The following is an 11,215-nucleotide window of genomic DNA, read 5'->3' as shown; positions in this document are numbered from 1 at the left end:
ACATGTGATCCATAGTCTTGCCATATCCCAGAAGCTCTGGTCAAGCTATTTTTAATCAGTTAGAAAATATTTTTTAAATTTTCAGTTCTAAATTCTCTTCCTTCTTCTACCCCTTCATATTGAGAAAGCAAGAAATATAATGCTCATTATACACATAAAATCATGCAAAACATTTCATAGACAGTTTTTTTTAAGTTTACCTAAATCTTATATATTTCTACCACCCACTCTTCCTTCCCCTGTCTCCTCAGACAGGTCTGTCTGTCCATTCCAAAGTGCCCATATCCTTGAGGTGATAAAAGAGTCTCCTCATCTTCTCTCAGCTCAGTTTCAGTAACCAGTCTAAAGGTCAGTGGATTATTCTTGGGAGTAATCATTTACATGGTAGGATGGCAGGGTCATCACAGAGTGTTTCAGGATTCCTGGCTTCAGGGATATCATTATAGGTTCAGCATTTTGGTCCTTCTTCCTTCTGTCTGGCCTATAGCAGGTACATAATAAATGCTTGTTGGCTTAACTTGATCTTGCTCTGACTACGTGGCAATCAGTCCTCCTAATCACAGCAGATCATCCCTACTTTAGCTCCCTCAGCATATTCTTGGCCACTAGAAAATAGGCTTTATCAGAAGTTTCTTCCCATTTCTTGGACTGGATACCACCACAACCACGCCTTCCCTGCAACATTCTTCTTCTCTAAGCCTTCTCACATGCTCTGATGACCCTCTACATTCAGACACAGGTCTTGTGGGGTTCTGATTTCTTGGCAATGGTCCCAATGACTTGTGGTTTTCTTACCTTAATCATTATTGACAAGTTCAGATGGGAGTCAGTCATTACGGACAATGATTAACATGCCCCTGATACACATATTAACATTAAAAGGAGATGAAAAAAGACAAATTCAGAGAAAATGAGCTCAAGGAACATTGGGTTGGGATTGGGCAGACAGTAGGCTTGCTTCTTCCATTCATTATCCTAAACACTGGAGAAGGAAGTCAGATAAAGGAAGGAAACTTTTTGGGTCTATGAACATTTAGAGGCCATTGAATGAGTCTGTTTTTAAGTTTATTCCAAATTGAATTAGTCAGGGATCTCCAAATGTGAAAACAATAAGGAGAAACCAACACAGAGACGTGAAACTGCTATTTTGCTGTTATTATTGTTTTTGAGGGAGGACTACTTGGCAAAAAACCGGAATAGTTTGCTGTAATATTCTCTCTAAAGTGTAATGTTCCCTGTTGAGGTTTTCTTGAGGTCTCTGGAGGCAGCCTTCATTTCAGTTCAGTAATCACCACATGAGTAGCCAAGGGTTAAAGTCCTCAATTTCCTTATTGTCTCTTTCCAAGTCTTGTCTCCTTTCCTGGGGCCTGGTTAGCTTTCTTATAGTCTAGATCCTTAATTGTCTCCTTCCTGGGGCTGGGCAGCTTTCTGGAGAGCCTTTCAGACTGGCCTTGGTCTTAGTGGGGAAGTGCAGGAGTCCAGGGCAGCCAACACAAAGGTGGACAATGGAATGACTCTGTCTCAGCCTCTGAGAGCTTCAAGTGCACTAGCATTTGTCCTTTCTGGCCCTGAGAGCTTCTAGCTTATATGCCCCACACTGAGTACACACCAATCATTACATCACTAGGAAACCATTTTTTGTTGTTGGATTAAATCAGTGCTAAACTAGATTTAACCATTATCTCCTCAATTCCACTTAGTACCTTGTTTCAAGTTCTGGCCATAATATCTCCTTGTAGGATTAAATTAATCATACTGAACCATGCTAAATTAGATAACCATTGCCTTATCAATTCCACTGACTTAGTACCTTGTAAGAATCCTTTGTTTCAAGTTCAGAGTTCTGGTCCATAACAGTTTGCCATTTCCTTCTCTAGCTCAATTTACAGAGGAGGAGCTGAGGCAAACAGGGTTTTAAGCAACTTGCCCAGGATCACTTTTATGATCCAAGAGGAAATGAATTATTTCTCTGTCACTTTGAAGTAGTTTTTCCTGTAAGAAGCTTTGTCAGAATTCTTATAATTGTTCAGGTTTCCTTTGAGGCTTGAACCTATCCTTAAGCATAATAATAAAACTTAGGTTTTTATGACCATAATTTTTGCATTGAGATATATAGATATAGATGGATAGACAGCATTTACCCTACACACACACACACACACACACACACACACACACACCATGTGAACTCAAAAAGGAGTTATTTCTCCCATTGAAGACAATGGCTACTACATCCTGCTCAGTCAAAATGGAACCTCAACGTTCTCTCACCAGCTTTGAGGGACACAAAGATACAGACAAAAACAGAAGAGCAGGAAAGAGGGAAGGAGCATAGAGGAATAAAAAAAAACTGAGAGAGAAAGGAATGGAGGAAGAAAGTTAACACTAATCAAAGAATACTCTAATCATTACTGATTAAAGAAATGTAAATTAAAACAACTTTGAGATATTACCTCATACCTATCAAATTGGCTAAGAGGGAAAAAAAAGAAATAATGAGGGGAGATGAAAAATAGGGATACTAATATAATGTTGGTAGAGATGTGAACTGACCCAACCTTTTGGAGAGCAATTTAAAACTAGGGCCCAAAGGACTATGAAACTGTGTACATCCTTTGACCCAGCAATACTACCACTAGATTTGTATTCCAAAGAGATCCAAGAAAAAGGAAAAGGACCTGTAGGTACAAAAAATATTTATACCAATTTTTTTTGTGGTAGCACCTTGTCCTTCATTCTCGAAGAGGACCAATAACATCAGGATGTCTTGACTTGCAAATGAATTGAAGTGACAGAGGGCTATGTAGTCATCAACCTGGTTCTTCTCCAGAGTCATCAGAGTTTAGAGGCAAGACAAAGGTCAGGACAACTGGGGATGTGGACATCTACCAATTGAGGAAGTTCTAAACAAGTTGTGATAAAGGATTGTGATGGGGTACTATTGTACTATTGTGCTATCAGAAATGATGAGCAAGTGGATTTCAGAAAAACCTGGAAATACTTTCATGAACTGATGCTGAGTCGGGTGAGCAGAGGCAGAGAACAAACGATAACTGTGAGATGATCAAGTACGATTGATTAAAGTCTTCTCAGGAATAAAATGAGTCAAGACGATTCCAAAAAACTCATGGTGGAAAATGCTATCCACATACAGAGAAAGGAGTTTATTTTTTGTTTTTTGTGGTTTTTCCCTTTTGTTCCATTTCTTCTTTCACAACATGACTAATGTAGAAATATATAATTGCTTTACATGTAACTAGGGAAAAATAAAATATTAAACAATTTTTAAAAGAAAAATGAATCTTCTGATTTACACCAATTAAACAGAAACATCATTGGAGGTATTTATATATCTACACACAGATCTGGCTTTGAGTTAGAATCCTTTCTCAGGGTCTTACTGAGATTATATGCTTACTGATTATATGCACCCAGGGGAGTCATCAAAAAATAAAACAAAATGCAGCCTCTGTTTCCCACAGTTTTCCCATTTGTAAAAAGGAAGTGATAATAGTTGCCACCTTCTAGGGTTAATTGTGAGAAACCTTAATTGGCTTGGAAACCTTCAAATGTCATGTAAATTTCTTGATATACATATATACATACACATGCATATCTATATGTATATATAGATATGTATAGGTGGCCAGGGAGTGAAGAACAGTCCAGATCTATGTATGGGGATTCCATTCATATATGGGGATCCCATTACAGAAATTCCCTCCCTTGATATAAATGGAAAATTTGTCTGTGAGAAAAATTATTATTAGTCACTCATTAATATCAGAATATTAAGTATCATTAATATTAATATTTTCCCTTTATGTTTCCTCATTTAAGTCCAGCTTCTTAAGGACATTTCTGACCCTGCCCAACGAATTTACTTCATCTAGATTACCTTATCTTATCTAGGGGAAATTGTTCATTATTTATTGACTAGGTGGAAGTAGATTCCATTGATTAGCAGTGTAGTCTGGCTGGATATGAGTCTTTTTTCCCCAAGAGTGACATAATCAGAGTCTTGTGTCCACTCCCTCATTATAATAAACCCACTTCACATATTCACTATCTCATTAATTTCTAACCAATCAGAGTTTATTTCCTGATGTTGGGGTACTCTTCTAGGGGTATATAAAATTCAATAGCCCCTAACGTTTATCTTTGGTTTATGAGAGAAAGCCATTGATCTCAATCTATTATTTATTAGCCATAATCAATATGTTGATTATTAATTATCCAGCATATCTCTTGGACTTTTCATTTGTCACATGCATAATTTATAGGGTCACAGACTTGGAACTACAAGAGACCTTAAAAATAATCATAATCCAAAACTCACATTTTACAGATGTGAAAACTCAGAATGAATAATGGATAATAGCCTTGGCCATTTGACTTCAAGAAAAGTTAAGTGCCTTTGCCCAGGGTCAAATAAACAGTAAGATGGAATTTTAACCGTTTGCTGCCTCCAAATACTGTCCATTCTACCAGATTGGGATCAAGGATAAACATAATAAGGCCCTCAGCCTGTGATCTGTGATTTAATTTTGGGAGATGGGAGATAATGGTTATACACTTGGAAACATCACATGATTTCCCATGGAAAGGTAAGGAGAAGGAAAAAGAAAGGAGGAATTAAATCTAAATACAAAGGCAATAAAAAGGAAAGCTCAGGACCAGCAATAAATTATACATAAAACTTTAGCTTGGATAAACCCTGGGGAGATAGATTAAGCAACTTGCTTAAATTTTAAATTTTAAAAATCTAGAGCTAAAAGGGACCTCAGAAACCATCTATCTAACCTTTTCATTGTACAGATGAGGAAATTGAAGCCCAGGGAGTTTAAGTGTTGAATAGGAACTCTGGTCCTCTGATTCTAAGTCAATATTCTTTCCATAGTATCACATGTGAAAGTAGTGGAGTCAGACCTACATATCAGGAAAATTACTTAGGTAGCATTTGAAAGATGGCTTGAAAAGGGCTGGGGTGGGGAGGGGATGGAAAACAGGACTGCTAATTAAGAGGCCTTCAAGATAGTCCCAGATGAGGAATAATGAGGATGAACCCAAACAAGAGCTTTCTAAGTAGAAGAAGATGGAAGTGAGGGATTTTGTAGAGACAGAATCTAAAGCACTTGGCAATTGATAGTATGAGGCACATTAGGGGAAAGAGACTATCACAGAAAACTCTTGAGATTAGAAGCAAAGCAGAATAAACTGTAGTGTATGGATGCATGGAATCTTACTAGTCCATAAGTACATAGAATTTGGGAAAAACTAGGCAAGTTTTGTACGAACTGGTGATTATTGTGGTCACTGGTTCTGTTTACCTTGTTTTGCATCATGCAAAACAAAGTAAACAGAACCAGTGACCACAATAATGTAAAGGAAAACAATATTAAAGGCACCAGAACTAGTCAGCTCAGTGACTAATGGAGAACTGAGAGTGAAGCATGCATCCTGCCTCTTGGCAGAAGAGAGTGGAATGACTAAGATGCAATGATGGCATATAGGGGTAGCTAGATGGCATGATGGATAGAACACCAACTCTGGAGGCAAGAAGACACGAGTTCAAATCTGACCTCAGATACTTAACACTTACTAATTGTGTGAGTCTGGGCAAGTCACATAATCCTATTTGCCTTAAAAAAAAAAAAAAAAGTATGTCTTATGTTGTCAGATATTTTGCTGATTTGTTGGTCTTAATTTCAAATAAATTAATTTGTCAATTTGCTTTCACTGTACTTTTTCTTCAAGGGAAGGCTTTATAGAAGACAGAAGAGTCATTGGGAAGTGAAATAATAGGAGAAAGAGCATCAATAAAAGATTTTTAAAAAGATAAGTTTTGAACCTGAGTTAATGGGAGAATTGTGGTTAATAATAAATACTAATAATAGTAATAAATAACAACAATAGAATTAACTAATACATTAATCAAATTTAATATTAATAATTAATATTGTAAATCATGAAGACTGGACACAGGCAAGTTGACCAGTCCATAGTTTCAAATCATTTCTTTACTACTGATCAGCCCTTTGCCAGGTAAAAATAAGAAAGGTGAAGATTGCTACATGGAGTTACAACAGAATGGAGATTTGTTTAGTCATGAACTCCTAAGACAGAACAGGAAAACATCAGAAACTAGCTTCCTTTCTGGGTTGGAGGTAGGGCCAGGTGAAGGCAGAAATGTTGAAATGATTGTCATTAAAAGATGACTTCAGAATCTGGACTCCAGCAATTCAAATTATCTGTAAAATACCATGCAATAAATACACAACAATAATCATTGGAGAGGCTATGGTGTTAAGAGCAGAAATAGACTTAACTAAGACTTAGTCCCTGCTCTTCTGGAGTACACGAACTATTGGGAGTAGAGTAGGGAGAAGAGAATATACCAGGAGAGTTAGCTATAATATACATAATAATTGTAGCAGAGACTCTATTAGTGCAATGAACACTTTGGCAGATTCTACCATTATGGAACGGCTTCAGGTATAATTATGGCAACATATAGTAGAGGTTTGCTGAGGACTAATTCAGTATAATGAGGGTTAATTCCAGAAGGCTAGCTGCTTGATAATGAACTTTCTGGTCATGGAAACCAATGAAACAAAGAAATGACCCTTACTCATGTTCTTGTGCTTTCTTTCTTCAGTGATGGTGGCAGAAAATGATACAGACTGTGTCAAAAAGTACAGGATTTTATTATGTCTTCTACAAATATTGATAATTTAACTTAATTCTAAATGAAAGAATCCTTATCCACAACCAACAAATGCAGAAAGAAATAATTAATATTAATCTTGATATTCTCATTACAAATTCTTCTCAATACAGAAGAAATTAGTCAAACCATCATGGAGAATAACTTGGGAATTGTTCATACCCTTTGACTCAGAGACCTGAAAAAAATCAAAGACAGAAAGAAAACTTTCTCTCCACAAAAATAGTCATAGCAGCCCTTTGTGTGGCATCAGAAAGATGGAAATAAAGTGGATACTTTGCTTCTAATCTCAGAATCCTCCTTGGTTTCCTTTCCTTCATCTGCCATCTAAAGATTTTTTTCCTATTTTGAAAAAAGTCTCCTAAGAATATATAGATAGTAGTGGTATTGTTGGGTCAAATGATATGTATACTTTAATGATTTTTATTTAAAGTTCTGAATTGCTTTCCAAAATGACGGATCAATTCACACATCTACCTACAATGCCCTATTTTCTCTGTTCTTCTACATTAGCTCGAACTGTCAGTTCCCATTTTTGTTATCTTTGCCAATCTGATGAGCATGAGGTGGAACTTTTAGAGTTGTTTTAATTGGATTTATCTTATTATTAGTTATTGGGGGTGTTTATTCATTGATAGAAGGCTGGAGAGTCAGGAGTGGCACTTATGGGGGCTCTACAGGACATAAATCTTGGGCTTGGCAAGAAGTGATGAGAACTTTGCCTATGGTAGCGGTAGTCTGCTATAAATAGAAAAAAAGAGAAGATTTTGAGAAATGTTGTGGAGATTAAATCAACAGGTCCTAGCAACAGATGTCTTAATAACAATAATAGCTTCAAATTCTGTACCATTTTAAGCTATGTTCTTTGCTAACAATAACCCTGTGAGAAAAACTGCACAATTGGTAGAACCTTCATTTGAAAAATGAGAAAAGCTCAGGAGATGAGGTCCCTTATTCATGGTTACATGGCTAGAAAATGTCTGAGGGGAACTCAAAGCCAGATTCCTTGACTCTGGATCTTGTATTCCTTTCACCACATTCCTCTTCTACTGTGTGTCCAGGGGCCGCTGACTGCCAGGTCCAGGGGTTTTATTTCTACTTCTACCCCCACCCCTAATCCCATCAGATGGGGGCAACTAGCTTGTTAATCAAAAACTGGAGTTTCAGTTAACAGAGGAGAGACACTAGGAGACATCCTCCCGAGGCCAGTGATCATCCACCTCTGGCATCTTGATCTCCCTGGCAGTACCAACACAGCATCACCCAGTATTTTAGTCTAAGAGGTAGTTACTTGAAGGATTTTTTCATCTGCCAGGACTTTCTTGCCCCAAATGTTCTCTGAGTTGAGTGAAAGAAAATTGTCTTTGTTTGAAATATGATTCTGCTCCTAAATTCCTATGATTTTGAACCTCTCTGGGGGTCTCAGCTTCTTCATTTGAAAAATCAGAGAGATGGAGCTGAAATTATTTTTGATCTCTGGGGATAGATTTGGGGTGAAAAGGAAATAGGAAATTGTCTATGAGGCTCTATTGTGTAATTTTTTCTGCTCACTCACTATTTGATTCCACCTGAGGATGGACCAGAGAACCTAGGATCTGGTAGCCTCTGGAGGTGCTACTTTTTGTCTTGCCCCAGTGAGTTAAAAGGAAGCTCATGGGTGGGAGATGGAAATGCCCAATTGTTTTTAGAGTCCAATGCTAGTTGTCTGTAACATAGTCTCTCTGATAATCGTACTTTCTGCTTATCCCTTTTCAGCTTAGTAAACAAGGATTTATTCAGCACGTGGAATAGATTTTTTCCCCTTCTTTACTCTAGCCTTCTTTTTCCACTGTCCTGGATTAAGCCTTCATCATTTCCCCTCTGGACTAGTCAATAGTCTCCAATAATTTCTTTGACTTTCTCCTTCAAATCCATCAGCATACAACCCAGTGACGAATGTAATCTAAGCTTTGTGCTTGGGTTAGCAACTGCTTCTGGGAACACATTTAGGGAAATGTTGCTGTTGACTTAGACCTTTGTTCTCTACTGATTTCTAAATTGAATTCACTTCTAAATCCAGGCTTAAGATAGAGCACCCTAAACCTCTTCCCCACTTGATACCCGTTTTTTTAACCTGGGTTCAGATGTACCACCTCCAAATCCTAATTATCTCCCTGCCAGTGTCACCAAGCCAGAGTGCTCAGGCACTCAACCTTTGGGGTGCACAAAGCATTGTGTTAGGCACAAAACCTAGATATAACTCCCTTCTTGGAGCTCAGGTTGGTGAGGGGGCTAAAGCTCTCAACACATGTTGCTAAACTATGGTTTTATATGGTAACCAGTTTGGGGTGCAATATAGAGTGCTATATGAGATCTTAGAAAGTCATGATTTACTAATCATTGACAATTGAGTAGGGGTTCTTCATGAAAGACTGAGGTGACAGCTGAACTAAGTTTTAAAGAAATGAATAGAAATGAAGAGACAAAGGGGAAAAGGGAAACACATTCAAAGAATATGGAGAAGCAGGATCGAATGGTAAGGAATTGCATGTGTCTGGAGCACGGAATGGGTGGAAGAGATAAAGCTGAATGGGTGGTGTGGTACTTGATTGTGGAAGGCCCCAAATACTAGGTAAGGAACTGGAATTATATGCAAAAAACGGGAGTGTTTGGACAACTTTTGAGGAGAGATGTTATCACTATACATGAGAAGTACATGGCGATATATGGATGAATTGAAGATGGAGGGAGCAGAAGCAAGAAGAAACTATTTAGGAGGCTGATTATAGCAATTCTACAGACAGGTAATAATAATAACTAGTATTTTATAATGTTTTAAGATATGTAAAGTGCTTTATGTATGTTATCTTATTTGATCTTTACTCATCAACTGTATGATACAGGTGCTATTAAGAAGCCCAAGACTGAGAAATTAAAATGCCACCCTGTGGGCCATATAGTTAAGGTTGGGGCTCCAAGTCCAGCACTCGAGACCACTTCACCACCTTGTAATGAGAGCTTGTACTAAAGGGGTGGCACTTGGAACATTAAGTGTACATTTTCTGTACAAAGAGGAAAGAACATATAACTTAAAGGAAAATATAAAATAAATAAAACAAAAATCGACTCTACCCAGGTAGGAAGGGTTCTCATTTCTCTTATTTCTCAAACCTCCATAATCTAAGAACATCACTCTCTGACACAAATCACCGTACTTTGCCAGTACAAGGTGCATAAAGCTCAAAGAATGAACAGATTTATTTAAAAGTCAATACAATGGATCTACAATATTATCAATATGATTCTTCAATTCAATTCATTCATGAGCTGCAGCACATTCATGAATTCTCATCTTGTGTGATTCTTGTTCCCATTGTTTCCTAGATCCTCTCTGAAGGATTTCCCATTTTGCACAATGCAGTTGCTGAGCTTTTCGGTGTAACTCACTCCATTATATAATCATTGCACCTCCTATCCAACCATGCACTTTCTCCCTGGTATCCTATAAAGCTGATTCTGGTGCATAGATTACAGAAACAAATAGGGCTTATGTCACGTGTATCAGAAATAATGAATAGAGCTTCCATATAGCTTATAAAACAACAGTAATTTGGATCAATGTCCTGAGGCAGGGGTCCAATCAGGCATGTTCTATGGGCTCTGTCTCTCTTTTTCTGTGTTTCTATGTGTGTGTAAGACAGTTTTCTTATCTCAGCCACACTAAAAGTACAAAGTTACCCATTCATTATCCATTGAGCCTTCATGAGCACAAAAGCTTTTCTTCCTTGTGCTGATTTGTCCCTCCTTAGGCAGGTTGCTGGTCCCCACTCTCAGGTACTTACCTATTGGTGCTGAGCTTAGTTAAGAACACCTTAGTATGCTTTAGCTCAGGGTTCCAGAGCAAAGTGATCTCCCACTCTTGTCTCCCCTGTAGTAGGACTTCAGGGTGTGCCACAATGCCCAATTAACACCTCCCACTGACTTTTCAGAAGAGCACATGCAGCCCCTTTCCATCAGCAAATCCCTTCATGAGTCGCAGGGGTCCTCAAATTTTTTAAATAGGGGGCCAGTTCACTGTCCCTCAGACTGTTGGAGGGCCGGACTATAGTAAAAACAAAAACTTTGTTTTGTGGGCCTTTAAATAAACTTCCTAACCCTGGGTGAGGGGGATAATCGTCCTCAGCTGCCGCATCTGGCCCGCAGGCCGTAGTTTGAGGACCCCTGGATATACCTTCTTTGTTACTCAGAGAATCTCTTTTCCACCTGAGTTTTTTTTTTGTTTTGTTTTGCTTTTTTTGGTGGCAACTCCCAGTAAACTGTTAATAATGGTGTGTGTTCAATATTAGCGTCTATAAGAACTTCCAAAGTAGTTTTTTCTGTCCAGTTTCCTGTCTGGTCCAGGATTGCTTTACCAACAATTCTCCAGTAGAGGGAGAGAGTCAACCTCTTTGGAAGATAATCAGAATAGTACTTAGTATCTTTTCTTCTAGCTTTAAGACAGCAGCCAAT

This window comes from Sarcophilus harrisii, chromosome 1 (assembly GCF_902635505.1).
Source record: "Sarcophilus harrisii chromosome 1, mSarHar1.11, whole genome shotgun sequence".
In the NCBI taxonomy this organism is placed as follows: domain Eukaryota; kingdom Metazoa; phylum Chordata; class Mammalia; order Dasyuromorphia; family Dasyuridae; genus Sarcophilus; species Sarcophilus harrisii.
The sequence above is the reverse complement of the archived record's forward strand: the minus strand, read 5'-3'. Positions refer to the sequence as shown.